General features: G+C 42.6%; 4 non-coding genes and 83 pseudogenes across 4 annotated transcripts; all 87 read right to left on the bottom strand.

Annotated features, from left to right (window-relative positions):
• Positions 1-6,741: 6,741 nt before the first annotated feature.
• On the bottom strand, positions 6,742-6,860 carry LOC134964381 (5S ribosomal RNA; annotated as a pseudogene).
• Positions 6,861-6,967: 107 nt separating this feature from the next.
• Positions 6,968-7,086, bottom strand: LOC134963130 (5S ribosomal RNA; annotated as a pseudogene).
• Positions 7,087-7,193: 107 nt separating this feature from the next.
• LOC134963311 (5S ribosomal RNA) lies at positions 7,194-7,312 on the bottom strand (annotated as a pseudogene).
• A 107-nt stretch (positions 7,313-7,419) lies between these two features.
• On the bottom strand, positions 7,420-7,538 carry LOC134962753 (5S ribosomal RNA; annotated as a pseudogene).
• A 107-nt stretch (positions 7,539-7,645) lies between these two features.
• Positions 7,646-7,764, bottom strand: LOC134961902 (5S ribosomal RNA; annotated as a pseudogene).
• Positions 7,765-7,871: 107 nt separating this feature from the next.
• On the bottom strand, positions 7,872-7,990 carry LOC134964610 (5S ribosomal RNA; annotated as a pseudogene).
• Positions 7,991-8,097: 107 nt separating this feature from the next.
• LOC134964103 (5S ribosomal RNA) lies at positions 8,098-8,216 on the bottom strand (annotated as a pseudogene).
• A 107-nt stretch (positions 8,217-8,323) lies between these two features.
• LOC134958926 (5S ribosomal RNA) lies at positions 8,324-8,442 on the bottom strand (annotated as a pseudogene).
• Positions 8,443-8,549: 107 nt separating this feature from the next.
• LOC134961617 (5S ribosomal RNA) lies at positions 8,550-8,668 on the bottom strand (annotated as a pseudogene).
• Positions 8,669-8,775: 107 nt separating this feature from the next.
• Positions 8,776-8,894, bottom strand: LOC134963458 (5S ribosomal RNA; annotated as a pseudogene).
• Positions 8,895-9,001: 107 nt separating this feature from the next.
• On the bottom strand, positions 9,002-9,120 carry LOC134961624 (5S ribosomal RNA; annotated as a pseudogene).
• Positions 9,121-9,227: 107 nt separating this feature from the next.
• LOC134964506 (5S ribosomal RNA) lies at positions 9,228-9,346 on the bottom strand (annotated as a pseudogene).
• Positions 9,347-9,453: 107 nt separating this feature from the next.
• LOC134961140 (5S ribosomal RNA) lies at positions 9,454-9,572 on the bottom strand (annotated as a pseudogene).
• Positions 9,573-9,679: 107 nt separating this feature from the next.
• Positions 9,680-9,798, bottom strand: LOC134961192 (5S ribosomal RNA; annotated as a pseudogene).
• A 107-nt stretch (positions 9,799-9,905) lies between these two features.
• Positions 9,906-10,024, bottom strand: LOC134963080 (5S ribosomal RNA; annotated as a pseudogene).
• Positions 10,025-10,131: 107 nt separating this feature from the next.
• On the bottom strand, positions 10,132-10,249 carry LOC134962959 (5S ribosomal RNA; annotated as a pseudogene).
• Positions 10,250-10,356: 107 nt separating this feature from the next.
• Positions 10,357-10,475, bottom strand: LOC134963718 (5S ribosomal RNA; annotated as a pseudogene).
• Positions 10,476-10,582: 107 nt separating this feature from the next.
• Positions 10,583-10,701, bottom strand: LOC134961531 (5S ribosomal RNA; annotated as a pseudogene).
• Positions 10,702-10,808: 107 nt separating this feature from the next.
• On the bottom strand, positions 10,809-10,927 carry LOC134964168 (5S ribosomal RNA; annotated as a pseudogene).
• Positions 10,928-11,034: 107 nt separating this feature from the next.
• On the bottom strand, positions 11,035-11,153 carry LOC134960873 (5S ribosomal RNA; annotated as a pseudogene).
• Positions 11,154-11,260: 107 nt separating this feature from the next.
• Positions 11,261-11,379, bottom strand: LOC134964306 (5S ribosomal RNA; annotated as a pseudogene).
• A 107-nt stretch (positions 11,380-11,486) lies between these two features.
• Positions 11,487-11,605, bottom strand: LOC134960095 (5S ribosomal RNA; annotated as a pseudogene).
• Positions 11,606-11,712: 107 nt separating this feature from the next.
• Positions 11,713-11,831, bottom strand: LOC134962337 (5S ribosomal RNA; annotated as a pseudogene).
• Positions 11,832-11,938: 107 nt separating this feature from the next.
• Positions 11,939-12,057, bottom strand: LOC134963457 (5S ribosomal RNA; annotated as a pseudogene).
• Positions 12,058-12,164: 107 nt separating this feature from the next.
• Positions 12,165-12,283, bottom strand: LOC134963701 (5S ribosomal RNA; annotated as a pseudogene).
• A 107-nt stretch (positions 12,284-12,390) lies between these two features.
• On the bottom strand, positions 12,391-12,509 carry LOC134964237 (5S ribosomal RNA; annotated as a pseudogene).
• Positions 12,510-12,616: 107 nt separating this feature from the next.
• LOC134962360 (5S ribosomal RNA) lies at positions 12,617-12,735 on the bottom strand (annotated as a pseudogene).
• A 109-nt stretch (positions 12,736-12,844) lies between these two features.
• On the bottom strand, positions 12,845-12,963 carry LOC134963415 (5S ribosomal RNA; annotated as a pseudogene).
• Positions 12,964-13,070: 107 nt separating this feature from the next.
• LOC134963359 (5S ribosomal RNA) lies at positions 13,071-13,189 on the bottom strand (annotated as a pseudogene).
• A 107-nt stretch (positions 13,190-13,296) lies between these two features.
• On the bottom strand, positions 13,297-13,415 carry LOC134960017 (5S ribosomal RNA; annotated as a pseudogene).
• A 107-nt stretch (positions 13,416-13,522) lies between these two features.
• On the bottom strand, positions 13,523-13,641 carry LOC134964204 (5S ribosomal RNA; annotated as a pseudogene).
• Positions 13,642-13,750: 109 nt separating this feature from the next.
• Positions 13,751-13,869, bottom strand: LOC134962076 (5S ribosomal RNA; annotated as a pseudogene).
• Positions 13,870-13,976: 107 nt separating this feature from the next.
• LOC134963358 (5S ribosomal RNA) lies at positions 13,977-14,095 on the bottom strand (annotated as a pseudogene).
• A 107-nt stretch (positions 14,096-14,202) lies between these two features.
• On the bottom strand, positions 14,203-14,321 carry LOC134964415 (5S ribosomal RNA). The gene has a single exon (XR_010188213.1). It is a non-coding gene; the product is annotated as a 5S ribosomal RNA (ribosomal RNA).
• Positions 14,322-14,654: 333 nt separating this feature from the next.
• Positions 14,655-14,773, bottom strand: LOC134964724 (5S ribosomal RNA; annotated as a pseudogene).
• A 107-nt stretch (positions 14,774-14,880) lies between these two features.
• LOC134963743 (5S ribosomal RNA) lies at positions 14,881-14,999 on the bottom strand (annotated as a pseudogene).
• A 107-nt stretch (positions 15,000-15,106) lies between these two features.
• Positions 15,107-15,225, bottom strand: LOC134960735 (5S ribosomal RNA; annotated as a pseudogene).
• Positions 15,226-15,331: 106 nt separating this feature from the next.
• LOC134960703 (5S ribosomal RNA) lies at positions 15,332-15,450 on the bottom strand (annotated as a pseudogene).
• Positions 15,451-15,557: 107 nt separating this feature from the next.
• Positions 15,558-15,676, bottom strand: LOC134960807 (5S ribosomal RNA; annotated as a pseudogene).
• A 109-nt stretch (positions 15,677-15,785) lies between these two features.
• Positions 15,786-15,904, bottom strand: LOC134963448 (5S ribosomal RNA; annotated as a pseudogene).
• A 107-nt stretch (positions 15,905-16,011) lies between these two features.
• Positions 16,012-16,130, bottom strand: LOC134960452 (5S ribosomal RNA; annotated as a pseudogene).
• A 107-nt stretch (positions 16,131-16,237) lies between these two features.
• On the bottom strand, positions 16,238-16,356 carry LOC134964721 (5S ribosomal RNA; annotated as a pseudogene).
• A 107-nt stretch (positions 16,357-16,463) lies between these two features.
• Positions 16,464-16,582, bottom strand: LOC134963742 (5S ribosomal RNA; annotated as a pseudogene).
• A 107-nt stretch (positions 16,583-16,689) lies between these two features.
• Positions 16,690-16,808, bottom strand: LOC134959676 (5S ribosomal RNA). The gene has a single exon (XR_010187640.1). It is a non-coding gene; the product is annotated as a 5S ribosomal RNA (ribosomal RNA).
• Positions 16,809-16,915: 107 nt separating this feature from the next.
• LOC134963837 (5S ribosomal RNA) lies at positions 16,916-17,034 on the bottom strand (annotated as a pseudogene).
• A 107-nt stretch (positions 17,035-17,141) lies between these two features.
• LOC134963699 (5S ribosomal RNA) lies at positions 17,142-17,260 on the bottom strand (annotated as a pseudogene).
• Positions 17,261-17,367: 107 nt separating this feature from the next.
• Positions 17,368-17,486, bottom strand: LOC134961584 (5S ribosomal RNA; annotated as a pseudogene).
• A 107-nt stretch (positions 17,487-17,593) lies between these two features.
• On the bottom strand, positions 17,594-17,712 carry LOC134961004 (5S ribosomal RNA; annotated as a pseudogene).
• A 109-nt stretch (positions 17,713-17,821) lies between these two features.
• On the bottom strand, positions 17,822-17,940 carry LOC134962854 (5S ribosomal RNA; annotated as a pseudogene).
• Positions 17,941-18,047: 107 nt separating this feature from the next.
• On the bottom strand, positions 18,048-18,166 carry LOC134962616 (5S ribosomal RNA; annotated as a pseudogene).
• A 107-nt stretch (positions 18,167-18,273) lies between these two features.
• On the bottom strand, positions 18,274-18,392 carry LOC134964403 (5S ribosomal RNA). Its single transcript, XR_010188212.1, has one exon. It is a non-coding gene; the product is annotated as a 5S ribosomal RNA (ribosomal RNA).
• Positions 18,393-18,499: 107 nt separating this feature from the next.
• On the bottom strand, positions 18,500-18,618 carry LOC134964983 (5S ribosomal RNA; annotated as a pseudogene).
• Positions 18,619-18,725: 107 nt separating this feature from the next.
• On the bottom strand, positions 18,726-18,844 carry LOC134964708 (5S ribosomal RNA; annotated as a pseudogene).
• Positions 18,845-18,951: 107 nt separating this feature from the next.
• LOC134962089 (5S ribosomal RNA) lies at positions 18,952-19,070 on the bottom strand. Its single transcript, XR_010187996.1, has one exon. It is a non-coding gene; the product is annotated as a 5S ribosomal RNA (ribosomal RNA).
• Positions 19,071-19,177: 107 nt separating this feature from the next.
• On the bottom strand, positions 19,178-19,296 carry LOC134961249 (5S ribosomal RNA; annotated as a pseudogene).
• Positions 19,297-19,403: 107 nt separating this feature from the next.
• LOC134964707 (5S ribosomal RNA) lies at positions 19,404-19,522 on the bottom strand (annotated as a pseudogene).
• Positions 19,523-19,629: 107 nt separating this feature from the next.
• LOC134960122 (5S ribosomal RNA) lies at positions 19,630-19,748 on the bottom strand (annotated as a pseudogene).
• A 107-nt stretch (positions 19,749-19,855) lies between these two features.
• Positions 19,856-19,974, bottom strand: LOC134963556 (5S ribosomal RNA; annotated as a pseudogene).
• Positions 19,975-20,081: 107 nt separating this feature from the next.
• Positions 20,082-20,200, bottom strand: LOC134964366 (5S ribosomal RNA; annotated as a pseudogene).
• A 107-nt stretch (positions 20,201-20,307) lies between these two features.
• Positions 20,308-20,426, bottom strand: LOC134960872 (5S ribosomal RNA; annotated as a pseudogene).
• A 107-nt stretch (positions 20,427-20,533) lies between these two features.
• On the bottom strand, positions 20,534-20,652 carry LOC134960990 (5S ribosomal RNA; annotated as a pseudogene).
• A 107-nt stretch (positions 20,653-20,759) lies between these two features.
• On the bottom strand, positions 20,760-20,878 carry LOC134964837 (5S ribosomal RNA; annotated as a pseudogene).
• A 107-nt stretch (positions 20,879-20,985) lies between these two features.
• LOC134960346 (5S ribosomal RNA) lies at positions 20,986-21,104 on the bottom strand (annotated as a pseudogene).
• Positions 21,105-21,211: 107 nt separating this feature from the next.
• LOC134963309 (5S ribosomal RNA) lies at positions 21,212-21,337 on the bottom strand (annotated as a pseudogene).
• A 107-nt stretch (positions 21,338-21,444) lies between these two features.
• On the bottom strand, positions 21,445-21,563 carry LOC134961769 (5S ribosomal RNA; annotated as a pseudogene).
• A 107-nt stretch (positions 21,564-21,670) lies between these two features.
• On the bottom strand, positions 21,671-21,789 carry LOC134960971 (5S ribosomal RNA; annotated as a pseudogene).
• Positions 21,790-21,896: 107 nt separating this feature from the next.
• LOC134964905 (5S ribosomal RNA) lies at positions 21,897-22,015 on the bottom strand (annotated as a pseudogene).
• Positions 22,016-22,122: 107 nt separating this feature from the next.
• LOC134964491 (5S ribosomal RNA) lies at positions 22,123-22,241 on the bottom strand (annotated as a pseudogene).
• A 107-nt stretch (positions 22,242-22,348) lies between these two features.
• Positions 22,349-22,467, bottom strand: LOC134961852 (5S ribosomal RNA; annotated as a pseudogene).
• A 107-nt stretch (positions 22,468-22,574) lies between these two features.
• Positions 22,575-22,693, bottom strand: LOC134960998 (5S ribosomal RNA; annotated as a pseudogene).
• Positions 22,694-22,800: 107 nt separating this feature from the next.
• LOC134962578 (5S ribosomal RNA) lies at positions 22,801-22,919 on the bottom strand (annotated as a pseudogene).
• A 107-nt stretch (positions 22,920-23,026) lies between these two features.
• LOC134964469 (5S ribosomal RNA) lies at positions 23,027-23,145 on the bottom strand (annotated as a pseudogene).
• Positions 23,146-23,252: 107 nt separating this feature from the next.
• On the bottom strand, positions 23,253-23,371 carry LOC134962818 (5S ribosomal RNA; annotated as a pseudogene).
• A 107-nt stretch (positions 23,372-23,478) lies between these two features.
• LOC134961010 (5S ribosomal RNA) lies at positions 23,479-23,597 on the bottom strand (annotated as a pseudogene).
• Positions 23,598-23,704: 107 nt separating this feature from the next.
• LOC134960651 (5S ribosomal RNA) lies at positions 23,705-23,823 on the bottom strand (annotated as a pseudogene).
• A 107-nt stretch (positions 23,824-23,930) lies between these two features.
• LOC134962276 (5S ribosomal RNA) lies at positions 23,931-24,049 on the bottom strand (annotated as a pseudogene).
• A 107-nt stretch (positions 24,050-24,156) lies between these two features.
• Positions 24,157-24,275, bottom strand: LOC134961635 (5S ribosomal RNA; annotated as a pseudogene).
• A 107-nt stretch (positions 24,276-24,382) lies between these two features.
• Positions 24,383-24,501, bottom strand: LOC134961471 (5S ribosomal RNA; annotated as a pseudogene).
• Positions 24,502-24,608: 107 nt separating this feature from the next.
• Positions 24,609-24,727, bottom strand: LOC134960997 (5S ribosomal RNA; annotated as a pseudogene).
• A 107-nt stretch (positions 24,728-24,834) lies between these two features.
• LOC134962889 (5S ribosomal RNA) lies at positions 24,835-24,953 on the bottom strand (annotated as a pseudogene).
• Positions 24,954-25,060: 107 nt separating this feature from the next.
• LOC134964904 (5S ribosomal RNA) lies at positions 25,061-25,179 on the bottom strand (annotated as a pseudogene).
• A 107-nt stretch (positions 25,180-25,286) lies between these two features.
• Positions 25,287-25,405, bottom strand: LOC134964942 (5S ribosomal RNA; annotated as a pseudogene).
• A 107-nt stretch (positions 25,406-25,512) lies between these two features.
• Positions 25,513-25,631, bottom strand: LOC134964851 (5S ribosomal RNA; annotated as a pseudogene).
• A 107-nt stretch (positions 25,632-25,738) lies between these two features.
• LOC134959774 (5S ribosomal RNA) lies at positions 25,739-25,857 on the bottom strand (annotated as a pseudogene).
• Positions 25,858-25,964: 107 nt separating this feature from the next.
• Positions 25,965-26,083, bottom strand: LOC134961228 (5S ribosomal RNA; annotated as a pseudogene).
• A 106-nt stretch (positions 26,084-26,189) lies between these two features.
• LOC134962082 (5S ribosomal RNA) lies at positions 26,190-26,308 on the bottom strand (annotated as a pseudogene).
• A 107-nt stretch (positions 26,309-26,415) lies between these two features.
• Positions 26,416-26,534, bottom strand: LOC134961354 (5S ribosomal RNA; annotated as a pseudogene).
• Positions 26,535-26,570: the final 36 nt, after the last annotated feature.

The following is a 26,570-nucleotide window of genomic DNA, read 5'->3' as shown; positions in this document are numbered from 1 at the left end:
TATCTACATCAAAGTAGGCAAATAAGAAAGGTAAAAGTACACAGCATATATGAGTAGGTGGAGGAAATTTTCCAATTTTCCAAAACAATCAACAAGAACAAACTGTAAACCACCAGAAGAGCGGCGGTCAGGCTATAATATATTGAGAATGGGACTGAATATGACTGACTAAAAACTGACACTCAATTCCGGCAGTTCAAATAACAAAAAAAAAAAAAAAAAAAGGGGAGGTAAAAAAGAACATCACAAAAACGTTAGAACAAAAATAGGCAAAAACACCTACCAAGAGCCACAGGCCACCGATCCGTCTATAGAAGTGTCCAACCAATCCGCCAGGGAAGAAACAGGAGAAATAAGAAGAAAGGGGAAAGAAAAGAAGAAGTGTGTGGAGAGGGAAGTACGGATGAAGAAGAAGAGGGGGAGGGGAAGATAGGAGGCTCAGTCAGTTAGAGAAAGTTGGCTATCAAGTTGTCGGAGAGAGTACCAAAAGTTAGATTGGAAACATTTATGTATTGCTAGTTTAGTGTGGGCAGGGAGGGTACAGATGTATTTATCCCAGCACTTAAAGAGTGCAGGAGTCAGGGTTTCCTTGTGGATAGAGGCCTCCAGCCAGTCCATATTAAATAAGAAGAGTAACCTAGAAGTAGCCATAGGGAGAGTAGGAGAGGTAGGATGGATCCACTGTTGCAATATAGCTTTTTTCCCCACTGCTGAAAGTAGCACTATCAATTTTTTATCAGTGCGTGGAATTCCAGGTTGGTCCGACAGATGACCAAAGAGGGCCCAGGGAGCAGTGCATTGAAAGGGGATGCCTAGCGTTGAGGTGCCATAGTGGTGTAAGGTATGCCAGAATTTTTGGATGACAGGGCAGGCCCAGAGACAATGGAAAAGGTCAGCTTCTACCGTTGAGCATTTATTACATCCGGCCCTATCTGATATACCCATTAGAAAACCTTGTTTGGGCGAAATATATGCCCTGTGTAGCAGTTTATAGGCCATTTCCTGATATATACTAGCCGGTATTAGTTTAAGGGTCATAAAAAAAGTATCTAGTAGGGTGTCTACTGTGAGTGTAGGAACTTGGGAGATCCATTTAGCCAGATCAGGAAAATCAGTGTGGGGGTCCAGTTCAGTGCGGATGCGCGCATAGATAGAAGATATGGAGTATGTGTTGGAGCGTAAAAGGGAGTCTAAGGGGTTAACAAAGTCTTTTCCCGTGAGGTGAGGGAGAACGGATGTAAGATAATGTATAGCCTGGGAGTAGTAAAATCCATGCAGGGGTGAAATTGCATATTTCTCAATAGCCTCCTGGAATGGCAAAGGAGTGTGAGTAGGTGTCATCAGATTACGTAGAGTCTTTAAACCAGAGGAGCACCAAGCACCAAAAGGCAAAGAGGCAGTACCATTTTGGAACTCCAGGTTTCCAAGCAAAGGTAGAGATACTGAGTAATAATATTTGAGACCAAGGGCTTTCCTAGCCATTTTCCACGCCTTAATAGTGGAAGACAATAGCGGGTTATCAAATTGGGAAGATTTTATTTGAGAGGGCCGGGCATGTAGGAGGTAAGCAAGAGAGAGAGGAGCACAAAGCTGAGATTCTAACTTGGTATCTGTGAATACATCGTTGCCACTGAGCCAATCCATAGCGAAACGTAGTAAACACGCTAGATTGTATTGTTTAATGTTTGGTAGGTTTACACCCCCTTGGCGCACCGATTGCATCATTTTTTTTAGGCTTATCCTGGGGCGCTTACGGTTCCATATAAACTTGGAAAGCAAGGTATTAAGTAAAGAAAAGTCGGAGTTAGTGAGAAGAATGGGAGTCATTTGGAGAATATACAGGAGTTTCGGGAAGCTTGCCATTTTAAACAGGTTGCATCTCCCTAACATATTAAGGGGAAGGTTTTGCCATAGGCTAAGTTCAGTCTGTATTTTATGTATGATCGGGGTAATATTACGTGCATAGAGGGTGGAGAGATGTTGTGGTAGAGCCACTCCTAAAAAGGTGATATGCGAGGGGGCCCATCTAAACGGGAAGGGTCTAATCCAACCCAGTCTCGCCTGGCCAAATATGGCCAGGGCTTCAGACTTGGCAAAGTTAATGGAGAAGCCAGCAAAAGACGAAAATCTGTCAATTGCCTCTACCAATACAGGAAGGGAGCGTTTAGGGTCAGAGGTACATATAAGTAGGTCATCTGCGAAGGCTATAACTTTGAGTTCGCGATCCCCAATAACAATGCCTCTAAACCCAGGTAGTAGTTGGATATAACGAATAAAAGGTTCCAAGGCCAAATTAAAAAGCAGAGGGGAGAGAGGGCATCCTTGTCTGGTGCCTCTCTCAAGAAAAAAGGAAGAGGAGGCCACATTATTAACTACCACCTGGGCCATCGGAGCAGTGCAGAGGGTCCGCATTAGACTACAGAAATTAGTGCCAAATTGCTGATGGGAGAGCACTCTAAAAAGGTGTGGCCAAGCGATTTTATCGAAGGCCTTTTCGGCGTCTAGATTGATAAGAATATTGTCTTCCAAATTATGAAGGCGGGTATGGGAAATAGCAGCTATCGCCGATCTAATACCTTGTACAGATTGTCTGCCTTTAATAAAGCCTAATTGGGCCGGGGAAATGAGATGAGGCAGACAAGACTGTAGACGGTTGGCCATTAGTTTGGTAAGCAATTTGAAGTCTTGGTTAAGAAGTGAGATAGGGCGATAAGAACCCACAAGGGAGGGATCTTTACCCGGCTTGGGTATTACGATTATCCGTGCCTCATTGAAGTATAAGGGTATAGTTCCGGAGGTAAAGATATGATTATATAATTTGGCTAGAGTGGGTGTGAGTTCAGCATTAAGTAATTTATAATATTCAGCCCCAAAGCCATCAGGGCCTGGGCTCTTGCCGTTTGGTAAAGATTTGATAGTTGTGAGTATCTCTTCCTCAGTTATAGACATCTCGAGAAGGTCCCTGTCATCTCGAGAGAGGACAGGAAGCTGAGCGTCATACAGAAAGGATTTACCTGTCTCCACGTTATCTGGCTCTGCTGTATATAGGGATTTGTAAAACTGCATAAATTCGGCGCAAATGGCTGTCGGATCTGATATAATAGTGTCTGAAGATTTAACCACCTCAACCCATGTGCGCGTCCGGGGTCCCCGAGCGAGGTTTGCCAAGAGTCTGCCCGATTTATTACCCCATCTAAAAAATTTGTTCCGCTGGTAATCATATCGTGTCTGGGCCTGCTCTGTTAGGAAGGTATCATATACTTGTTTAGCAGTCAGGTAAGCCTCTTTATGTGCGGGAGTGTCGGAACGCTTATACGTTCTATAAGTTGAGGTGAGAAGGGAGCTCAGTTCATGGAGGCGGGAGTTAAATGCTTTGCATTTGGAATTTACGTATGAGATAATGTGGCCCCGGATAACAGCTTTAGAGGCGCTCCAGAACAGTGAGACATCCTCCGCCTGGGTCAAATTATCAGAAACATAGGTGTGCCAAGTGTGTCTAAGGTGTAGGAGAAAATCCTCAGAGTGAGTAAGATAGGCAGGGAATCGCCAGCATTTGGAAAAGCATTGGGGCAACGCAAGCTTAAGAGAGATCATAATAGGGGCATGGTCTGAGATAATAATATTTTGAATCGATGTGTGAGTGACTTTAGGAAAGAGGTGTCGGGATAAGAAAATATAATCAATACGGGAGTGTGTGGAGTGGGGGTGAGAGTAGAAAGAGTAATCACGAAGAAGAGGGTGATGGATACGCCAAGGGTCAGAGAGAGCAAGTTGTGAACAGAGGGAAGAAAGAAGATCATAGCCGGATTTGGAGGATGAAGTACTCACCCCAGACCTGTCCATGGACGGATCGATGACCGTGTTGAAATCTCCTCCTAGGATTAGATTAGAGCTCCCCCAAGAGGAAAGTTTCTGTAGGACAACTGCAAAAAAATCCTGTTGAGAGACATTTGGGGCATATAGATTAAGGAGAGTATACAAGACATTATCAATAATCACATCTAGCAAAATAAATCTCCCATTAGGATCGAGAAATTTTCTGCGTATCGAATATTGTAGGGACTTGTGAAAAAGGATGGCAACTCCCCTGGTCTTATTAGAGTAAGGGGCCGAGATACAATCCCCGATCCAGGGGGCACGTAGAGTGTTGCGGGGATCGTCCAGCCAATGTGTTTCCTGTAAGAAGGTGATGTGAGGGGTCAAACGGTGGAGGTGGGAGAGCACTTTCTTACGCTTCACTGGAACGTTAAGGCCCTCCACATTCCATGATACTATATTGAAGGCAAGGAGTGGGGTATCTTCCGCGGCGGCGGGGGGAGTAGGAGCAGGGTCAGCTATATCAGCCTATACCGATGGTTGGGAATGCAAGAAAAAATATACTAGAGGTAAAGTAGGGCCCCTGCCCGTCCCAGCGAGCGGGAAGGGGTTGACCCATGGAGGATCGGGGTCGGCAGGTCTGGCAGGTGCAACCAACAATATTAAACAGTAACATAGAAAACAAACAAGAAAAACAAGAAAATTTACAGCTCATTGTATACACAGAGCTGCGCAATTATTCCTCTCCACGTGACCTGCAGAAGGAGAAAAAAAAGAGAGAAAAACATGCATGCAAGCAATAATAACAGTGCAACAGTCAAGTGGGTAAACTCGAGAAGTGGGCCTTGGCGAGTGTTATGTCATCGAAGAACAACGGCTTGCCGTCCTCGAAGACCCGCAGCCGGGCCGGGTACAGGAGAGAGAATTTGATTTTGGCATTAAACAGTTGCTTGCACAACGGGGCAAACTCCTTGCGTTTAGCAGCGACAATGGTGGAAAAATCCTGAAATATCAAGAGCCGATCTCCGTTGTAGGTTAAGCTATCCGTCTTCCGGTAGTGGTCTAAGAGTCGAGCTTTGTCGGCATAATTAAGGATTTTCATGATCACCGGGCGAGGGCGACCAGAGTTCGTTTTACGTTCAGGGCCTATTCTATGTGCCCGCTCAATAGCCAGAGGGGCACCTTTGAGATCCATGGCCAGTTGTTGCGGTATCCAGTTAGAGAGAAGATCAAGTAACTCATAGCCTTTGACCGATTCGGGGATACCCACCACCCGGAGATTACTTCTGCGTCCGCGATTCTCCAAATAATCTAGCTTCTGGGTCAGATCCGAAATGTCGCTTTGCTGTGAATTAATGGTGAGTTGTGCTGCATGCAAATCATCCTCCAGGGTAGACACCCTCTGTTCGACGTCATCTAAGCGGCCAGGGTGTTGAGTTAATTTGGATAGAGTAGAGTCAATAGCTTCTCTAAGGCCCGCCAGTTTTTCATCTAGTAGAGGGCCCAGCACCGCCGCAATATCCGCAGGTTTCATTTTGGGAGGCTTATTGGCCGGAGCAGACTTGCGTTTTTGTAAGGACCTGGAATGGGTGACAGAGCAATCTGAATCAGACGAGTGTCTCCACACAGTATCGCCTCGGGTTGTAGAGGCGGGGTCAGCAATTGACATCGGGGTGGGTATGAGAAATTTTTCCATAAAAATAAGCGGGCAACGGAGAACCGATTTATACAGTAGGAGTCGCCTCACGCAAGGAGCAGGCTATAATGAGGTCACATGGAGAGGAAAAAAGAAGCGGAAGTATAACAGGTTACATCTCAACGAGTAATAGCTCAGGACCGGTAGGCATCAGTCCGTGAACAGCGCACATGGGCGAGGAGAAATGTCACACAGGTGTAGAGGCCGGCATGGGTTTATGGGTGGAGCAGGTGGAGCTTCCGAGATATAGGTGATCGCAGCAGCGCCTATTCCAGCAGGGGTGCAGGGTCAGCTCTCTGCAGGGTGAAAGCCTCCGGGCAGATGGCGGCAGGGCTGTTAAAGTTTGCACCTGTTGTTTCAAGGTGTAATATGATAACTCCCCTCCAGCCGCTAAACAGGAGACATGAGAATAGGCAGGAGTATAGAAATATATTTATAGTGGCTGTGAGTTGTCTAATCTAAAAGTCGCCACAAGAGGGAGCTAGAGCTACAGCCATTTCTAGCTATGGAGTGAGGAGAGAGTTGTGCCAGTCACAAGATGGCGGCCGCCTGTAAATGAAACACGGATCCTCCGGAGGTCCCCGGGTCGTTGATCCCCACCAGTGGGGGGGGGGAGATCTGTTCTTGCGAGGATGTATGAGGTGGGGGTCGGAGGGCAGGTGCCCGGAGAGGCCAGGGATCGGCAAAGCAGAGCTTAAAGTCCGGGCGGCGCCAACCACAAGATGGCCGCCGGCCGCCAGTCACACTCGTCCCGGCTCTCACCTCCCGCAGATTGTCCGGTCGCCGGTCTCCTGTGAGGGTCAGTGGCTGATGGGTGAGCTCTTGGGTGCCAGGGAGCGCCGCTCAGGTGGGGGAGGGGTCCGCAGAATCGCCGCACCAGGTCCGACGGACCGACGGCTCCACACCAAAATCGAGGCCCCGGCTTCTGGGGCGGAGGTAGGCCGCAATCCGCAGGGGGCAACACAGGGCCTCCCCGATTCCGCAGCCTCGACCTCCGGGTGCAGGGTGATGTAGCAGGGCTCAGGGGATTGTTTCCTTGCAGGTGGGCCCCCAAAGTTAGCTCAGAGGTTTATTTTATTGTGTTGCTGGCCGGAGCTCTGCAGGAACCCGACTTCTCCTGATGCCAGCCAGGCCACGCCCCCCATCTTTCCTACTTCTAACTACTGGTACATAAATGAATAAGTTTGAAAATGGAATGCATCAACAGAACGGTGTTGGCAGTATAAAAATACCTACAGCACCTTGTATTCACCGGTGGTCTCCCTAACAAGTACTAACCAGGCCCAACACTGCTTAGTTTCCAAGATCAGATGAGATTTGGCATATCCAGCGTGGTGTGGGTGTAGATGAGCTTTGTGGTTTCTGTTAGAACTTTTCTACTTCTAACTACTGGTACATAAATGAATAAGTTTGAAAATGGAATGCATCAACAGAACGGTGTTGGCAGTATGAAAATACCTACATCACATTGTACTCCCAGGTGGTCTCCCATCCAAGTACTAAACAGGCCCAACACTGCTTAGCTTCAAAGATCAGATGAGATTGGGTAAATCCAGCGTGGTGTGGCTGTAGATTAGCTTTGTGGTTGCTGTTAGAACTTTTCTACTTCTAACTACTGGTACATAAATGAATAAGTTTGAAAATGGTATGCATCAACAGAACGGTGTTGGCAGTATAAAAACACCTACAGCACTTTGTATTCCCAGGTGGTCTCCCATCCAAGTACTAACCAGGCCCAATACTGCTTAGTTTCCAAGATCAGATGAGATTGGGCGTATCCAGTATTGTGTAGCTGTAGAGGAGCTTTGTGGTTTCTGTTAGATCTTTCCTACTTCTAACTACTGGGGCATAAATGAATAAGTTTGAAAATGTAATGCATCAACAGAACGGTGTTGGCAGTATAAAATTACCTACAACACCTTGTATTCCCAGGTGGTCTCCCATCCAAGTACTAACCAGGCCCAACATTGCTTAGCTTCCTAGAACAAATGAGATTGGGCATATCCAGTGTGGTGTGGCTGCAGATGAGCTTTGTGGTTTCTTTTAGAACTTTTCTACTTCTAACTACTGGTACATAAATGAATAAGTTTGAATATGGAATGCATCAACAGAACGGTGTTGGCAGTATGAAAATACCTACATCACCTTGTACTCCCAGGTAGTCTCCCATCCAAGTACTAAACAGGCCCAACACTGCTTAGCTTCAAAGATCAGATGAGATTGGGTATATCCAGCGTGGTGTGGCTGTAGATTCGCTTTGTGGTTGCTGATAGAACTTTTCTACTTCTAACTACTGGTACATAAATGAATAAGTTTGAAAATGGTATGCATCAACAGAACGGTGTTGGCAGTATAAAAACACCTACAGCACTTTGTATTCCCAGGTGGTCTCCCATCCAAGTACTAACCAGGCCCAATACTGCTTAGTTTCCAAGATCAGATGAGATTGGGCGTATCCAGCGTTGTGTGGCTTTAGATGAGCTTTGTGGTTTCTTTTAGATCTTTCCTACTTCTAACTACTGGTACATAAATTAATAAGATTGAAAATGGAATGCATCAACAGAACGGTGTTGGCAGTATGAAAATACCTACATCACCTTGTACTCCCAGGTGGTCTCCCATTCAAGTACTAACCAGGCCCAATACTGCTTAGTTTCCAAGATCAGATGACATTGGGTGCATCCAGTGTGGTGAGGCTGTAGATGAGCTTTGTGGTTGCTGTTAGAACTTTTCTACTTCTAACTACTGGTACATAAATGAATACGTTTGAAAATTGAATGCATCAACAGAACGGTGTTGGCAGTATAAAAATACCTACAGCACCTTGTATTTCCAGGTGGTCTCCCATCCTAGTACTAACCAAACCCAACACTGCTTAGCTTCCAAGATCAGATGAGTTTGGGCGTATCCATCGTTGCGTGGCTTTAGATGAGCTTTGTGGTTTCTGTTAGATCTTTCCTACTTCTAACTACTGGTACATAAATGAATAAGTTTGAAAATGGAATGCATCAACAGAACGGTGTTGGCAGTATAAAATTACCTACAGCACCTATTATTCCCAGGTGGTCTCCCATCCAAGTACTAACCAGGCCCAACATTGCTTAGCTTCCTAGAACAGATGAGATTGGGCATATTCAGTGTGGTGTGGCTGCAGATGAGCTTTGTGGTTTCTGTTAGAACTTTTCTACTTCTAACTACTGGTACATAAATGAATAAGTTTGAATATGGAATGCATCAACAGAACGGTGTTGGCAGTATAAAAATACCTACAGCACCTTGTATTCCCAGGTGGTCTCCCATGCAAGTACTAACCAGGTCCAACACTGCTTAATTTCAAAGATCAGATGAGATAGGGTATATCCAGCGTGGTGTGGTGGTAGATGAGCTTTGTGGTTGCTGTTAGAACTTTTCTACTTCTAACTACTGGTACATAAATGAATAAGTTTGAAAATGGAATGCATCAACAGAACGGTGTTGGCAGTATAAAATTACCTACAGCACCTATTATTCCCAGGTGGTCTCCCATCCAAGTACTAACCAGGCCCAACATTGCTTAGCTTCCTAGAACAGATGAGATTGGGCATATCCAGTGTGGTGTGGCTGCAGATGAGCTTTGTGGTTTCTGTTAGAACTTTTCTACTTCTATCTACTAGTAAATAAATGAAAGAGTTTGAAAATGGAATGCTTCAACAGAACGGTGTTGGCAGTATGAAAATACCTACAGCACCTTGTTTTCCCAGGTGGTCTCCCATCCAAGTACTAACCAAACCCAACACTGCATAGCTTCCAAGATCAGATGAGTTTGGGCGTATCCAGCGTTGTGTGGCTTTAGATGAGCTTTGTGGTTTCTGTTAGATCTTTCCTACTTCTAACTACTGGTACATAAATGAATAAGTTTGAAAATGGAATGCATCAACAGAACGGTGTTGGCAGTATAAAAATACCTACAGCACCTTGTATTTCCAGGTGGTCTCCCACCCAAGTACTAAACAGGCCCAACACTACTTATTTTCCAAGATCAGATGAGATTGGGCGTATACAGTGTGGTGTGGCTGTAGATGAGCTTTGTGGTTTCTGGTAGAACTTTTCTACTTCTAACTACTGGTACATAAATGAATAAGATTGAAAATGGAATGCATCAACAGAACGGTGTTGGCAGTATAAAATTACCTACAGCACCTTGTATTCCCAGGTGGTCTCCCATCCAAGTACTAACCAGGCTCAACACTGCTTAGCTTCCAAGATCAGATGACATTGGGTGTATCCAGTGTGGTGAGACTGTAGATGAGCTTTGTGGTTGCTGTTAGAACTTTTCTACTTCTAACTACTGGTACATAAATGAATACGTTTGAAAAAGATATGCATCAACAGAACGGTGTTGGCAGTATAAAAATATCTACAGCACCTTGTATTCCCAGGTGGTCTCCCATCCAAGTACTAACCAGGCCCAATACTGCTTAGTTTCCAAGATCAGATGAGATTGGGCGTATCCAGTGTCGTGTGCCTGTAGAGCAGCTTTGTGGTTTCTGTTAGATCTTTCCTACTTCTAACTACTGGTACATAAATGAATAAGTTTGAAAATGGAATGCTTCAACAGAACGGTGTTGGCAGTATAAAATTACCTACAGCACCTTGTATTCCCAGGTGGTCTCCCATCCAAGTACTAACCAGGCCAACATTGCTTAGCTTCCTAGAACAGATGAGATTGGGCATATCCAGTGTGGTGTGGCTGCAGATGAGCTTTGTGGTTTCTGTTAGAACTTTTCTACTTCTAACTACTGGTACATAAATGAATAAGTTTGAATATGGAATGCATCAACAGAACGGTGTTGGCAGTATAAAAATACCTACAGCACCTTGTATTCCCAGGTGGTCTCCCATGCAAGTACTAACCAGGTCCAACACTGCTTAATTTCAAAGATCAGATGAGATAGGGTATATACAGCGTGGTGTGGTGGTAGATGAGCTTTGTGGTTGCTGTTAGAACTTTTCTACTTCTAACTACTGGTACATAAATAAATAAGTTTGAAAATGGTATGCATCAACAGAACGGTGTTGGCAGTATAAAAATACCTACAGCACCCTGTATTCCCAGGTGGTCTCCCATCCAATTACTAACCAGGCCCAACATTGCTTAGCTTCCAAGTTCAGATGAGATTGCGTGTATCCAGTGTGTTGTGGCTGTAGATGAGCTTTGATGTTTCTGTTAGAACTTTTCTACTTCTATCTACTAGTAAATAAATGAAAGAGTTTGAAAATGGAATGCATCAACAGAACGGTGTTGGCAGTATGAAAATACCTACAGCACCTTGTATTCCCAGGTGGTCTCCCATCCAAGTACTAACCAAACCCAACACTGCTTAGCTTCCAAAATCAGATGAGTTTGGGCGTATCCAGCGTTGTGTGGCTTTAGATGAGCTTTGTGGTTTCTGTTAGATCTTTCCTACTTCTAACTACTGGTACATAAATGAATAAGTTTGAAAATGGAATGCATCAACAGAACGGTGTTGGCAGTATAAAAATACCTACAGCACCTTGTATTTCCAGGTGGTCTCCCACCCAAGTACTAAACAGGCCCAACACTACTTAGTTTCCAAGATCAGATGAGATTGGGCGTATACAGTGTGGTGTGGCTGTAGATGAGCTTTGTGTTTTCTGGTAGAACTTTTCTACTTCTAACTACTGGTACATAAATGAATAAGATTGAAAATGGAATGAATCAACAGAACGGTGTTGGCAGTATGAAAATACCTACATCACCTTGTACTCCCAGGTGGTCTCCCATTCAAGTACTAACCAGGCTCAACAATGCTTAGCTTCCAAGATCAGATGACATTGGGTGTATCCAGTGTGGTGAGGCTGTAGATGAGCTTTGTGGTTGCTGTTAGAACTTTTCTACTTCTAACTACTGGTACATAAATGAATACGTTTGAAAAAGGTATGCATCAACAGAACGGTGTTGGCAGTATAAAAATATCTACAGCACCTTGTATTCCCAGGTGGTCTCCCATCCAAGTACTAACCAGGCCCAATACTGCTTAGTTTCCAAGATCAGATGAGATTGGGCGTATCCAGTGTGGTGTGGCTGTAGAGCAGCTTTGTGGTTTCTGTTAGATCTTTCCTACTACTAACTACTGGTACATAAATTAATAAGTTTGAAAATGGAATGCATCAACAGAACGGTGTTGGCAGTATAAAATTACCTACAGCACCTTCTATTCCCAGGTGGTCTCCCATCCAAGTACTAACCAGGCCCAACATTGCTTAGCTTCCTAGAACAGATGAGATTGGGTATATCCAGTGTGGTGTGGCTGCAGATGAGCTTTGTGGTTTCTGTTAGAACTTTTCTACTTCTAACTACTGGTACATAAATGAATAAGTTTGAATATGGAATGCATCAACAGAACGGTGTTGGCAGTATAAAAATACCTACAGCACCTTGTATTCCCAGGTGGTCTCCCATGCAAGTACTAACCAGGTCCAACACTGCTTAATTTCAAAGATCAGATGAGATAGGGTATATCCAGCGTGGTGTGGTGGTAGATGAGCTTTGTGGTTGCTGTTAGAACTTTTCTACTTCTAACTACTGGTACATAAATGAATAAGTTGGAAAATGGAATGCATCAACAGAACGGTGTTGGCAGTATAAAAATACCTACAGCACCTTGTATTCACTGGTGGTCTCCCTAACAAGTACTAACCAGGCCCAACACTGCTTAGCTTCCAAGTTCAGATGAGTTTGGGCATATCCAGCGTGGTGTGGGTGTAGATGAGCTTTGTGGCTTCTGTTAGATCTTTCCTACTTCTAACTACTGGTACATAAATGAATAAGTTTGAAAATGGAATGCATCAACAGAACGGTGTTGGCAGTATAAAAATACCTACAGCACCTTGTATTCACCGGTGGTCTCCCTAACAAGTACTAACCAGGCCAAACTCTGCTTAGCTTCCAAGATCAGATGAGATTGGGCGTATCTAGTGTGGTGTGGCTGTAGATGAGCTTTGTGGTTTCTGTTAGAACTTTTCTACTTCTAACTACTGGTACATAAATGAATAAGTTTGAAAATGGAATGCATCAACAGAACGGTGTTGGCAGTATGAAAATACCTACATCACTTTGTACTCCCAGGTGGTCTCCCATCCAAGTACTAAACAGGCCCAACACTGCTTAGCTTCAAAGATCAGATGAGATTGGGTATATCCAGCGTGGTGTGGCTGTAGATTAGTTTTGTGGTTGCTGTTAGAACTTTTCTACTTCTAACTACTGGTATATAAATGAATAAGTTTGAAAATTGTATACATCAACAGAACGGTGTTGGCATTATATAAAAACACCTACAGCACTTTGTATTCCCAGGTGGTCTCCCATCCAAGTACTAACCAGGCCCAATACTGCTTAGTTTCCAAGATCAGATGAGATTGTGTGCATCCAGTGTTGTGTGGCTGTAGATGAGCTTTGTGGTTTCTGTTAGATCTTTCCTACTTCTAACTACTGGTAAATAAATGAAAAAGTTTGATAATAGAATACATCAACAGAACGATGTTGGCAGTATAAAAATACCTACAGCACCTTGCATTCCCAGGTGGTCTCCCATACAAGTACACACCATGCCCAACACTGCTTAGCTTCCAAGATCAGAGGAGATTGGGCATATCCAGTGTGGTGAGGCTGTAGATAAGCTTTGTGGTTTCTGTTAGATCTTTCCTACTTCTAACTACTGGTACATAAATGAATAAGTTTGAAAATAGAATGCATCAACAGAACGGTGTTGGCAGTATAAAAATACCTACAGCACCCTGTATTCCCAGGTGGTCTCCCATCCAAGTACTAACCAGGCCCAACACTGCTTAGTTTCCAAGATCAGATGAGATTGCATGTATCCAGTGTGGTGTGGCTGTAGATGAGCTTTGTTGTTTCTGTTAGAACTTTTCTACTTCTAACTACTGGTACATAAATGAATAAGTTTGAAAATGGAATGCATCAACAGAACGGTGTTGGCAGTATAAAAATACCTACAGCACCTTGTATTTCCAGGTGGTCTCCCACCCAAGTACTAAACAGGCCAAACACTACTTAGTTTAAAAGATCAGATGAGATTGGGTATATCCAGCGTGGTGTGGCTGTAGATTAGTTTTGTGGTTGCTGTTAGAACTTTTCTACTTCTAACTACTGGTATATAAATGAATAAGTTTGAAAATGGTATGCATCAACAGAACGGTGTTGGCATTATATAAAAACACCTACAGCACTTTGTATTCCCAGGTGGTCTCCCATCCAAGTACTAACCAGGCCCAATACTGCTTAGTTTCCAAGATCAGATGAGATTGGGTGCATCCAGTGTTGTGTGGCTGTAGATGAGCTTTGTGGTTTCTGTTAGATCTTTCCTACTTCTAACTACTGGTAAATAAATGAAAAAGTTTGATAATAGAATACATCAACAGAACGATGTTGGCAGTATAAAAATACCTACAGCACCTTGCATTCCCAGGTGGTCTCCCATACAAGTACACACCATGCCCAACACTGCTTAGCTTCCAAGATCAGAGGAGATTGGGCATATCCAGTGTGGTGAGGCTGTAGATAAGCTTTGTGGTTTCTGTTAGATCTTTCCTACTTCTAACTACTGGTACATAAATGAATAAGTTTGAAAATAGAATGCATCAACAGAACGGTGTTGGCAGTATAAAAATACCTACAGCACCCTGTATTCCCAGGTGGTCTCCCATCCAAGTACTAACCAGGCCCAACACTGCTTAGTTTCCAAGATCAGATGAGATTGCGTGTATCCAGTGTGGTGTGGCTGTAGATGAGCTTTGTTGTTTCTGTTAGAACTTTTCTACTTCTAACTACTGGTACATAAATGAATAAGTTTGAAAATGGAATGCATCAACAGAACGGTGTTGGCAGTATAAAAATACCTACAGCACCTTGTATTTCCAGGTGGTCTCACACCCAAGTACTAAACAGGCCAAACACTACTTAGTTTAAAAGATCAGATGAGATTGGGCCTATACAGTGTGGTGTGGCTGTAGATGAGCTTTGTGGTTTCTGTTAGAACTTTTCTACTTCTAACTACTGGTACATAAATGAATAAGTTTCAAAAAGGAATGTATCAACAGAACGGTGTTGGCAGTATGAAAATACCTACATCACCTTGTACTCCCAGGTGGTCTCCCATCCAAGTACTAACCAAACTCAACACTGCTTAGCTTACAAGATCAGATGAGTTTGGGCATATCCAGCGTGGTGTGGCTGTAGATTATCTTTGTGGTTGCTGTTAGAACTTTTCTACTTCTAACTACTGGTACATAAATTAATAAGTTTGAAAATGGTATGCATCAACAGAACGGTGTTGGCAGTATAAAAACACCTACAGCACTTTGTATTCCCAGGTGGTCTCCCATCCAAGTACTAACCAGGCCCAATACTGCTTAGTTTCCAAGATCAGATGAGATTGGGCGTATCCAGTGTTGTGTGGCTGTAGAGGAGCTTTGTGGTTTCTGTTAGATCTTTCCTACTTCTAACTACTGTTACATATATGAATAAGTTTGAAAATAGAATGCATCAACAGAACGGTGTTGGCAGTATAAAAATACCTACAGCACCCTGTATTCCCAGGTGGTCTCCCATTCAAGTACTAACCAGGCCCAACACTGCTTAGCTTCCAAGTTCAGATGAGTTTGGGCATATCCAGCGTGGTGTGGGTGTAGATGAATTTGTGGCTTCTGTTAGATCTTTCCTACTTCTAACTACTGGTACATAAATGAATAAGTTTGAAAATGGAATGCATCAACAGAACAGTGTTGGCAGTATGAAAATACCTACATCACCTTGTACTCCCAGGTGGTCTCCCATCCAAGTACTAAACAGGCCCAACACTGCTTAGCTTCAAAGATCAGATGAGATTGGGTGTATCCAGTGTGGTGAGGCTGTAGATGAGCTTTGTGGTTGCTGTTAGAACTTTTCTACTTCTAACTACTGGTACATAAATGAATACGTTTGAAAAAGGTATGCATCAACAGAACGGTGTTGGCAGTATGAAAATACCTACATCACCTTGTACTCCCAGGTGGTCTCCCATCCAAGTACTAAACAGGCCCAACACTGCTTAGCTTCTAAGATCAGATGAGATTGGGTATATCCAGCGTGGTGTGGCTGTAGATTAGTTTTGTGGTTGCTGTTAGAACTTTTCTACTTCTAACTACTGGTATATAAATGAATAAGTTTGAAAATGGTATGCATCAACAGAACGGTGTTGGCATTATATAAAAACACCTACAGCACTTTGTATTCCCAGGTGGTCTCCCATCCAAGTACTAACCAGGCCCAATACTGCTTAGTTTCCAAGATCAGATGAGATTGGGTGCATCCAATGTTATGTGGCTGTAGATGAGCTTTGTGGTTTCTGTTAGATCTTTCCTACTTCTAACTACTGGTAAATAAATGAAAAAGTTTGATAATAGAATACATCAACAGAACGATGTTGGCAGTATAAAAATACCTACAGCACCTTGTACTCCCAGGTGGTCTCCCACCAAAGTACTAAACAGGCCCAACACTGCTTAGCTTCCAAGATCAGATGAGATTGGGCCTATACAGTGTGGTGTGGCTGTAAATGAGCTTTGTGGTTTCTGTTAGAACTTTTCTACTTCTAACTACTGGTACATAAATGAATAAGTTTCAAAAAGGAATGTATCAACAGAACGGTGTTGGCAGTATGAAAATACCTACATCACCTTGTACTCCCAGGTGGTCTCCCATCCAAGTACTAACCAAACTCAACACTGCTTAGCTTACAAGATCAGATGAGTTTGGGCATATCCAGCGTGGTGTGGCTGTAGATTATCTTTGTGGTTGCTGTTAGAACTTTTCTACTTCTAACTACTGGTACATAAATTAATAAGTTTGAAAATGGTATGCATCAACAGAACGGTGTTATCAGTATAAAAACACCTACAGCACTTTGTATTCCCAGGTGGTCTCCCATCCAAGTACTAACCAGGCCCAATACTGCTTAGTTTCCAAGATCAGATGAGATTGGGCGTATCCAGTGTTGTGTGGCTGTAGAGGAGCTTTGTGGTTTCTGTTAGATCTTTCCTACTTCTAACTACTGTTACATATATGAATAAGTTTGAAAATAGAATGCATCAACAGAACGGTGTTGGCAGTATAAAAATACCTACAGCACCCTGTATTCCCAGGTGGTCTCCCATTCAAGTACTAACCAGGCCCAACACTGCTTAGCTTCCAAGATCAGATGAGATTGGGCGTATCCAGTGTGGTGTGGCTGTAGATGAGCTTTGTGGTTTCTGTTAGAACTTTTCTACTTCTAACTACTGGTACATAAATGAATAAGTTTGAATATGGAATGCATCAACAGAACGGTGTTTGCAGTATAAAAATAGCTACAGCACCTTGTATTCCCAGGTGGTCTCCCATGCAAGTACTAACCAGGTCCAACACTGCTTAATTTCAAAGATCAGATGAGATAGGGTATATCCAGCGTGGTGTGGTGGTAGATGAGCTTTGTGGTTGCTGTTAGAACTTTTCTACTTCTAACTACTGGTACATAAATGAATAAGTTTGAAAATGGAATGCATCAACAGAACGGTGTTGGCAGTATAAAAATACCTACAGCACCTTGTATTCACTGGTGGTCTCCCTAACAAGTACTAACCAGGCCCAACACTGCTTAGCTTCCAAGTTCAGATGAGTTTGGGCATATCCAGCGTGGTGTGGGTGTAGATGAGCTTTGTGGCTTCTGTTAGATCTTTCCTACTTCTAACTACTGGTACATAAATGAATAAGTTTGAAAATGGAATGCATCAACAGAACGGTGTTGGCAGTATAAAAATACCTACAGCACCTTGTATTCACCGGTGGTCTCCCTAACAAGTACTAACCAGGCCCAACTCTGCTTAGCTTCCAAGATCAGATGAGATTGGGCGTATCCAGTGTGGTGTGGCTGTAGATGAGCTTTGTGGTTTCTGTTAGAACTTTTCTACTTCTAACTACTGGTACATAAATGAATAAGTTTGAAAATGGAATGCATCAACAGAACGGTGTTGGCAGTATGAAAATACCTACATCAACTTGTACTCCCAGGTGGTCTCCCATCCAAGTACTAAACAGGCCCAACACTGCTTAGCTTCAAAGATCAGATGAGATTGGGTATATCCAGCGTGGTGTGGCTGTAGATTAGTTTTGTGGTTGCTGTTAGAACTTTTCTACTTCTAACTGCTGGTATATAAATGAATAAGTTTGAAAATGGTATGCATCAACAGAACGGTGTTGGCATTATATAAAAACACCTACAGCACTTTGTATTCCCAGGTGGTCTCCCATCCAAGTACTAACCAGGCCCAATACTGCTTGGTTTCCAAGATCAGATGAGATTGGGTGCATCCAGTGTTGTGTGGCTGTAGATGAGCGTTGTGGTTTCTGTTAGATCTTTCCTACTTCTAACTACTGGTAAATAAATGAAAAAGTTTGATAATAGAATACATCAACAGAACGATGTTGGCAGTATAAAAATACCTACAGCACCTTGCATTCCCAGGTGGTCACCCATACAAGTACAAACCATGCCCAACACTGCTTAGCTTCCAAGATCAGAGGAGATTGGGCATATCCAGTGTGGTGAGGCTGTAGATGAGCTTTGTGGTTTCTGTTAGATCTTTCCTACTTCTAACTACTGGTACATAAATGAATAAGTTTGAAAATAGAATGCATCAACAGAACGGTGTTGGCAGTATAAAAATACCTACAGCACCCTGTATTCCCAGGTGGTCTCCCATCCAAGTACTAACCAGGCCCAACACTGCTTAGTTTCCAAGATCAGATGAGATTGCGTGTATCCAGTGTGGTGTGGCTGTAGATGAGCTTTGTTGTTTCTGTTAGAACTTTTCTACTTCTAACTACTGGTACATAAATGAATAAGTTTGAAAATGGAATGCATCAACAGAACGGTGTTGGCAGTATAAAAATACCTACAGCACCTTGTATTTCCAGGTGGTCTCCCACCCAAGTACTAAACAGGCCAAACACTACTTAGTTTAAAAGATCAGATGAGATTGGGCCTATACAGTGTGGTGTGGCTGTAGATGAGCTTTGTTGTTTCTGTTAGAACTTTTCTACTTCTAACTACTGGTACATAAATTAATAAGTTTGAATATGGAATGCATCAACAGAACGGTGTTGGCAGTATAAAAATACCTACAGCACCTTGTATTTCCAGGTGGTCTCCCACCCAAGTACTAAACAGGCCAAACACTACTTAGTTTAAAAGATCAGATGAGATTGGGCGTATCCAGTGTTGTGTGGCTGTAGAGGAGCTTTGTGGTTTCTGTTAGATCTTTCCTACTTCTAACTACTGTTACATATATGAATAAGTTTGAAAATAGAATGCATCAACAGAACGGTGTTGGCAGTATAAAAATACCTACAGCACCCTGTATTCCCAGGTGGTCTCCCATTCAAGTACTAACCAGGCCCAACACTGCTTAGCTTCCAAGATCAGATGAGATTGGGTGTATCCAGTGTGGTGTAGCTGAAGATGAGCTTAGTGGTTTCTGTTAGAACTTTTCTTCTTCTAACTACTGGTACATAAATGAATAAGTTTGAAAATGGAATGCATCAACAGAACGGTGTTGGCAGTATAAAAATACCTACAGCACCTTGTACTCCCAGGTGGTCTCCCACCCAAGTACTAAACAGGCCCAACACTGCTTAGCTTCAAAGATTAGATGAGATTGGGTATATCCAGCGTGGTGTGGCTGTAGATTAGCTTTGTGGTTGCTGTTAGAACTTTTCTACTTCTAACTACTGGTACATAAATGAATACGTTTGAAAATGATATGCATCAACAGAACGGTGTTGGCAGTATAAAAACACCTACAGCACTTTGTATTCCCAGGTGGTCTCCCATCCAAGTACTAACCAGGCCCAATACTGCTTAGTTTCCAAGATCAGATGAGATTGGGCGTATCCAGTGTTGTGTGGCGGTAGAGTAGCTTTGTGGTTTCTGTTAGATCTTTCCTACTTCTAACTACTGGTACATAAATGAATAAGTTTGAAAATGGAATGCATCAACAGAACGGTGTTGGCAGTATAAAAATACCTACAGCACCTTGTATTTCCAGGTGGTCTCCCACCCAAGTACTAAACAGGCCCAACACTGCTTAGTTTCCAAGATCAGATGAGATTGGGCGTATACAGTGTGGTGTGGCTGTAGATGAGCTTTGTGGTTTCTGGTAGAACTTTTCTACTTCTAACTACTGGTACATAAATGAATAAGTTTGAAAATAGAATGCATCAACAGAACGGTGTTGGTAGTATGAAAATACCTACAGCACCTTGTACTCCCAGGTGGTCTCCCATCCAAGTAATAAACAGGCCCAACACTGCTTAGCTTCAAAGATCAGATTAGATTGGGTATATCTAGCGTGGTGTGGCTGTAGATTAGCTTTGTGGTTACTGTTAGAACTTTTCTACTTCCTACTACTGGTACATAAATGAATAAGTTTGAAAATGGTATGCATCAACAGAACGGTGTTGGCAGTATAAAAACACCTGCAGCACTTTGTATTCCCAGGTGGTTTCCCATCCAAGTACTAACCAGGCCCAATACTGCTTAGTTTCCAAGATCAGATGAGATTGGGCGTATCCAGTGTTGTGTGGCTGTAGATGAGCTTTGTGGTTTCTGTTAGATCTTTCCTACTTCTAACTACTGGTACATAAATGAATAAGTTTGAAAATGGAATGCATCAACAGAACGGTGTTGGCAGTATAAAAATACCTACAGCACCTTGTATTTCCAGGTGGTCTCCCACCCAAGTACTAAACAGGCCCAACACTACTTAGTTTCCAAGATCAGATGAGATTGGGCGTATACAGTGTGGTGTGGCTGTAGATGAGCTTTGTGGTTTCTGGTAGAACTTTTCTACTTCTAACTACTGGTACATAAATGAATAAGTTTGAAAATAGAATGCATCAACAGAACGGTGTTGGTAGTATGAAAATACCTACAGCACCTTGTACTCCCAGGTGGTCTCCCATCCAAGTACTAAACAGGCCCAACACTGCTTAGCTTCAAAGATCAGATTAGATTGGGTATATCCAGCGTGGTGTGGCTGTAGATTAGCTTTGTGGTTACTGTTAGAACTTTTCTACTTCTAACTACTGGTACATAAATGAATAAGTTTGAAAATGGTATGCATCAACAGAACGGTGTTGGCAGTATAAAAACACCTGCAGCACTTTGTATTCCCAGGTGGTCTCCCATCCAAGTACTAACCAGGCCCAACCTTGCTTAGCTTCCTAGAACAGATGAGATTAGGTGTATCCAGTGTGGTGTGGCTGTAGAGGAGCTTTGTGGTTTCTGTTAGATCTTTCCTACTTCTAACTACTGGTACATAAATGAATAAGTTTGAAAATAAAATGCATCAACAGAACGGTGTTGGCAGTATGAAAATACCTACAGCACCCTGTATTCCCAGGTGGTCTCCCTTTCAAGTACTAACCAGGCCCAACACTGCTTAGCTTCCAAAATCAGATGAGATTGGGTGTATCCACTGTGGTGTGGCTGTAGATGAGCTTTGTGGTTTCTGTTAGAACTTTTCTACTTCTAACTACTGGTACATAAATGAATACATTTGAAAATGGAATGCATAAACAGAACGGTGTTGGCAGTATAAAAATACCTACAGCACCTTGTATTCCCAGGTGGTCTCCCACACAAGTACTAACCAGGCCCAACACTACTTAGCTTCCAAGTTCACATGAGATATGATATTGGGCGTATACAGTGTGGTGTGGCTGTAGATGAGCTTTGTGGTTTCTGTTAGAACTTTTCTTCTTCTAACTACTGGTACATAAATGAATAAGTTTGAAAATAGAATACATCAACAGAACGATGTTGGCAGTATAAAAATACCTACAGCACCTTGCATTCCCAGGTGGTCTCCCATCCAAGTACTAACCAGGCCCAATACTGCTTAGTTTCCAAGATCAGATGAGATTGGGCGTGTCCAGTGTTGTGTGGCTGTAGATGAACTTTCTGGTTTCTGTTAGATCTTTCCTACTTCTAACTACTGGTACATAAATGAATAAGTTTGAAAATAGAATGCATCAATAGAACGGTGTTGGCAGTATAAAAATACCTACAGCACCTTGTACTCCCAGGTGGTCTCCCATCCAAGTACTAAACAGACCCAACACTGCTTAGCTTCAAAGATCAGATGAGATTAGGTATATCCAGCGTGGCGTGGCTGTAGATTAGCTTTGTGGTTGCTGTTAGAACTTTTCTACTTCTAACTACTGGTACATAAATGAATAAGTTTGAAAATGGTATGCATCAACAGAACGGTGTTGGCAGTATAAAAACACCTACAGCACTTTGTATTCCCAGGTGGTCTCCCATCCAAGTACTAACCAGGCCCAATACTGCTTAGTTTATAAGATCAGATGAGATTGGGCGTATCCAGTGTTGTGTGGCTGTAGATGAACTTTCTGGTTTCTGTTAGATCTTCCCTACTTCTAACTACTGGTACATAAATGAATAAGTTTGAAAATAGAATGCATCAACAGAACGGTGTTGGCAGTATAAAAATACCTACAGCACCTTGTATTCCAAGGTAGTCTCCCATCCAAGTACTAATCAGGCCAAACACTGCTTAGCTTCCAAGGTCAGATCAGATTGGTCGTATCCAACGTGGTGTGGCTGTAGATGAGCATTGTGGTTTCTGTTAGAACTTTTCTACTTCTAACTACTGGTAAATAAATGAATAAGTTTGAAAATGGAATGCATCAACAGAACGGTGTTGGCAGTATAAAAATACCTACAGCACCTTGTACTCCCAGGTGGTCTCCCATCTAAGTACTAACCAGGCCCAACACTGCTTAGCTTCAAAGATCAGATCAGATTGAGTATATCCAGCGTGGTGTGGCTGTAGATGAGCTTTGTGGTTGCTGTTAGAACTTTTCTACTTCTAACTACTGGTAAATTTATGAAAGAGTTTGAAAATGGAATGCATCAACAGAACGGTGTTGGCAGTATAAAAATACCTACAGCACATTGTACTCCCAGGTGGTCTCCCATTCAAGTACTAACCAGGCCCAACACTGCTTAGCTTCCAAGATCAGATGAGATTGTGTGTATAAAGTGTGGTGTGGCTGTAGATGAGCTTTTTGGTTTCTGTTAGAACTTTTCTACTTCTAACTACTGGTACATAAATGAATAAGTTTGAAAATGGAATGCATCAACAGAACGGTGTTGGCAGTATAAAAATACCTACAGCACCTTGTACTCCCAGGTGGTCACCCTAACAAGTACTAACCAGGCCCAACACTGCTTAGCTTCCAAGTTCAGATGAGTTTGGGCATATCCAGCGTGGTGTGGGTGTAGATGAGCTTTGTGGCTTCTGTTAGATCTTTTCTACTTCTAACTACTGGTACATAAATGAATAAGTTTGAAAATGGAATGCATCAACAGAACGGTGTTGGCAGTATAAAAATACCTACAGCACCTTGTATTCACCGGTGGCCTCCCTAACAAGTACTAACCAGGCCCAACACTGCTTAGCTTCCAAGTTCAGATGAGTTTGGGCATATCCAGCGTGGTGTGGGTGTAGATGAGCTTTGTGGCATCTGTTAGATCTTTTCTACTTCTAACTACTAGTACATAATTGAATAAGTTTGAAAATGGAATGCATCAACAGAACGGTGTTGGCAGTATAAAAATACCTACAGCACCTTGTATTTCCAGGTGGTCTCCCACCCAAGCATTAAACAGGCCCAACACTACTTAGTTTCCAAGATCAGATGAGATTGGGCATATACAGTGTGGTGTGGCTGTAGATGAGCTTTGTGGTTTCTGGTAGAACTTTTCTACTTCTAACTACTGGTACATAAATGAATAAGTATGAAAATGGAATGCATCAACAGAACGGTGTTGGCAGTATGAATATACCTACATCACCTTGTACTCCCAGGTGGTCTCCCATCTAAGTACTAACCAGGCCCAACACTGCTTAGCTTCCAAGATCAGATGAGATTGGGTGCATCCAGTATGGTGAGGCTGTACATGAGCTTTGTGGTTTCTGTTAGAACTTTTCTACTTCTAACTACTGGTACATAAATGAATAAGTTTGAAAATGGTATGCATCAACAGAACGGTGTTGGCAGTATAAAAATACCTACAGCACCTTGTATTCCCATGTGGTCTCCCATCCAAGTACTAACCAAGCCCAACACTGCTTAACATCCAAGATCATATGAGATTGGTCACATCCAGTGTGGTGTGGCTGTAGATAAGCTTTGTGGTTTCTGTTCGATCTTTCCTACTTCTAAATACTGGTACATAAATGAATAAGTTTGAAAATGGAATGCATCAACAGAACGGTGTTGGCAGTATAAAAATACCTACAGCACCTTGCATTCCCAGGTGGTCTCCCATCCAAGTACTAACCAGACCCAACACTGCTTAGCTTGCAAGATCAGATGAATTTGGGCGTATCCAGCGTGGTGTGGCTGTAGATGAGCTTTGAGGTTTCTGTTAGAACGTTTCTACTTCTAACTACTGGTACATAAATGAATAAGTTTGAAAATGGAATGCATCAACAGAACGGTGTTGACAGTATAAAAATACCTACAGCACCTTGCATTCCCAGGTGGTCTCCCATCCAAGTACTAACCAGGCCCAATACTGCTTAGTTTCCAAGATCAGATGAGATTGGGCGTATCCAGTGTTGTGTGGCTGTAGATGAACTTTCTGGTTTCTGTTAGATCTTTCCTACTTCTAACTACTGGTACATAAATGAATAAGTTTGAAAATAGAATGCATCAATAGAACGGTGTTGGCAGTATAAAAATACCTACAGCACCTTGTACTCCCAGGTGGTCTCCCATCCAAGTACTAACCAGGCCCAACACTGCTTAGCTTCAAAGATCAGATCAGATTGAGTATATCCAGCGTGGTGTGGCTGTAGATGAGCTTTGTGGTTGCTGTTAGAACTTTTCTACTTCTAACTACTGGTAAATTTATGAAAGAGTTTGAAAATGGAATGCATCAACAGAACGGTGTTGGCAGTATAAAAATACCTACAGCACATTGTACTCCCAGGTGGTCTCCCATTCAAGTACTAACCAGGCCCAACACTGCTTAGCTTCCAAGATCAGATGAGATTGTGTGTATAAAGTGTGGTGTGGCTGTAGATGAGCTTTTTGGTTTCTGTTAGAACTTTTCTACTTCTAACTACTGGTACATAAATGAATAAGTTTGAAAATGGAATGCATCAACAGAACGGTGTTGGCAGTATAAAAATACCTACAGCACCTTGTACTCCCAGGTGGTCTCCCATCCAAGTACTAAACAGACCCAACACTGCTTAGCTTCAAAGATCAGATGAGATTAGGTATATCCAACGTGGCGTGACAGTAGATTAGCTTTGTGGTTGCTGTTAGTACTTTTCTACTTCTAACTACTGGTACATAAATGAATAAGTTTGAAAATGGTATGCATCAACAGAACGGTGTTGGCAGTATAAAAACACCTACAGCACTTTGTATTCCCAGGTGGTCTCCCATCCAAGTACTAACCAGGCCCAATACTGCTTAGTTTATAAGATCAGATGAGATTGGGCGTATCCAGTGTTGTGTGGCTGTAGATGAACTTTCTGGTTTCTGTTAGATCTTTCCTACTTCTAACTACTGGTACATAAATGAATAAGTTTGAAAATAGAATGCATCAACAGAACGGTGTTGGCAGTTTAAAAATACCTACAGCACCTTGTATTCCAAGGTGGTCTCCCATCCAAGTACTAATCATGCCAAACACTGCTTAGCTTCCAAGGTCAGATCAGATTGGTCGTATCCAACGTGGTGTAGCTGTAGATGAGCATTGTGGTTTCTGTTAGAACTTTTCTACTTCTAACTACTGGTAAATAAATGAATAAGTTTGAAAATGGAATGCATCAACAGAACGGTGTTGGCAGTATAAAAATACCTACAGCACCTTGTACTCCCAGGTGGTATACCATCCAAGTACTAATCAGGCCAAACACTGCTTAGCTTCCAAGGTCAGATCAGATTGGTCGTATCCAACGTGGTGTAGCTGTAGATGAGCATTGTGGTTTCTGTTAGAACTTTTCTACTTCTAACTACTGGTAAATAAATGAATAAGTTTGAAAATGGAATGCATCAACAGAACGGTGTTGGCAGTATAAAAATACCTACAGCACCTTGTACTCCCAGGTGGTCTCCCATCCAAGTACTAACCAGGCCCAACACTGCTTAATTTCAAAGATCAGATGAGATTGGGTATATCCAGCGTGGAGTGGCTGTAGATGAGCTTTGTGGTTGCTGTTAGAACTTTTCTACTTCTAACTACTGGTACATAAATGAATAAGTTTAAAAATGGTATGCATCAACAGAACGGTGTTGGCAGTATAAAAATACCTACAGCACCTTGTACTCCTAGGTGGTCTCCCATTCAAGTACTAACCAGGCCCAACACTGCTTAGCTTCCAAGATCAGATGAGATTGGGTGTATCCAGTGTGGTGTGGCTGAGAAAAGCTTTGTGGTTTCTGTTAGAACTTTTCTACTTCTAACTACTGGTACATAAATGATTAAGTTTGAAAATGGAATGCATCAACAGAACGGTGTTGGCAGTATAAAAATACCTACAGCACCTTGTACTCCCAGGTGGTCTCCCATCCAAGTACTTACCAGGCCCAATACTGCTTAGTTTCCAAGATCAGATGAGATTGGGCGTATCCAGTGTTGTGTGGCTGTAGATGATCTTTCTGGTTTCTGTTAGATCTTTCCTACTTCTAACTACTGGTACATAAATGAATAAGTTTGAAAATAGAATGCATCAACAGAACGGTGTTGGCAGTATAAAAATACCTACAGCACTCTGTATTCCCAGGTGGTCTCCCATCCAAGTACTAACCAGGCCCAACACTGCTTAGTTTCCAAAATCAGATGAGATTGCGTGTATCCAGTGTGGTGTGGCTGTAGATGAGCTTTGTTGTTTCTGTTAGAACTTTTCTACTTCT

Source organism: Pseudophryne corroboree, chromosome 9 (assembly GCF_028390025.1).
Source record: "Pseudophryne corroboree isolate aPseCor3 chromosome 9, aPseCor3.hap2, whole genome shotgun sequence".
Classification (NCBI taxonomy): Eukaryota; Metazoa; Chordata; class Amphibia; order Anura; family Myobatrachidae; genus Pseudophryne; species Pseudophryne corroboree.
The sequence above is the reverse complement of the archived record's forward strand: the minus strand, read 5'-3'. Positions and strand labels throughout refer to the sequence as shown.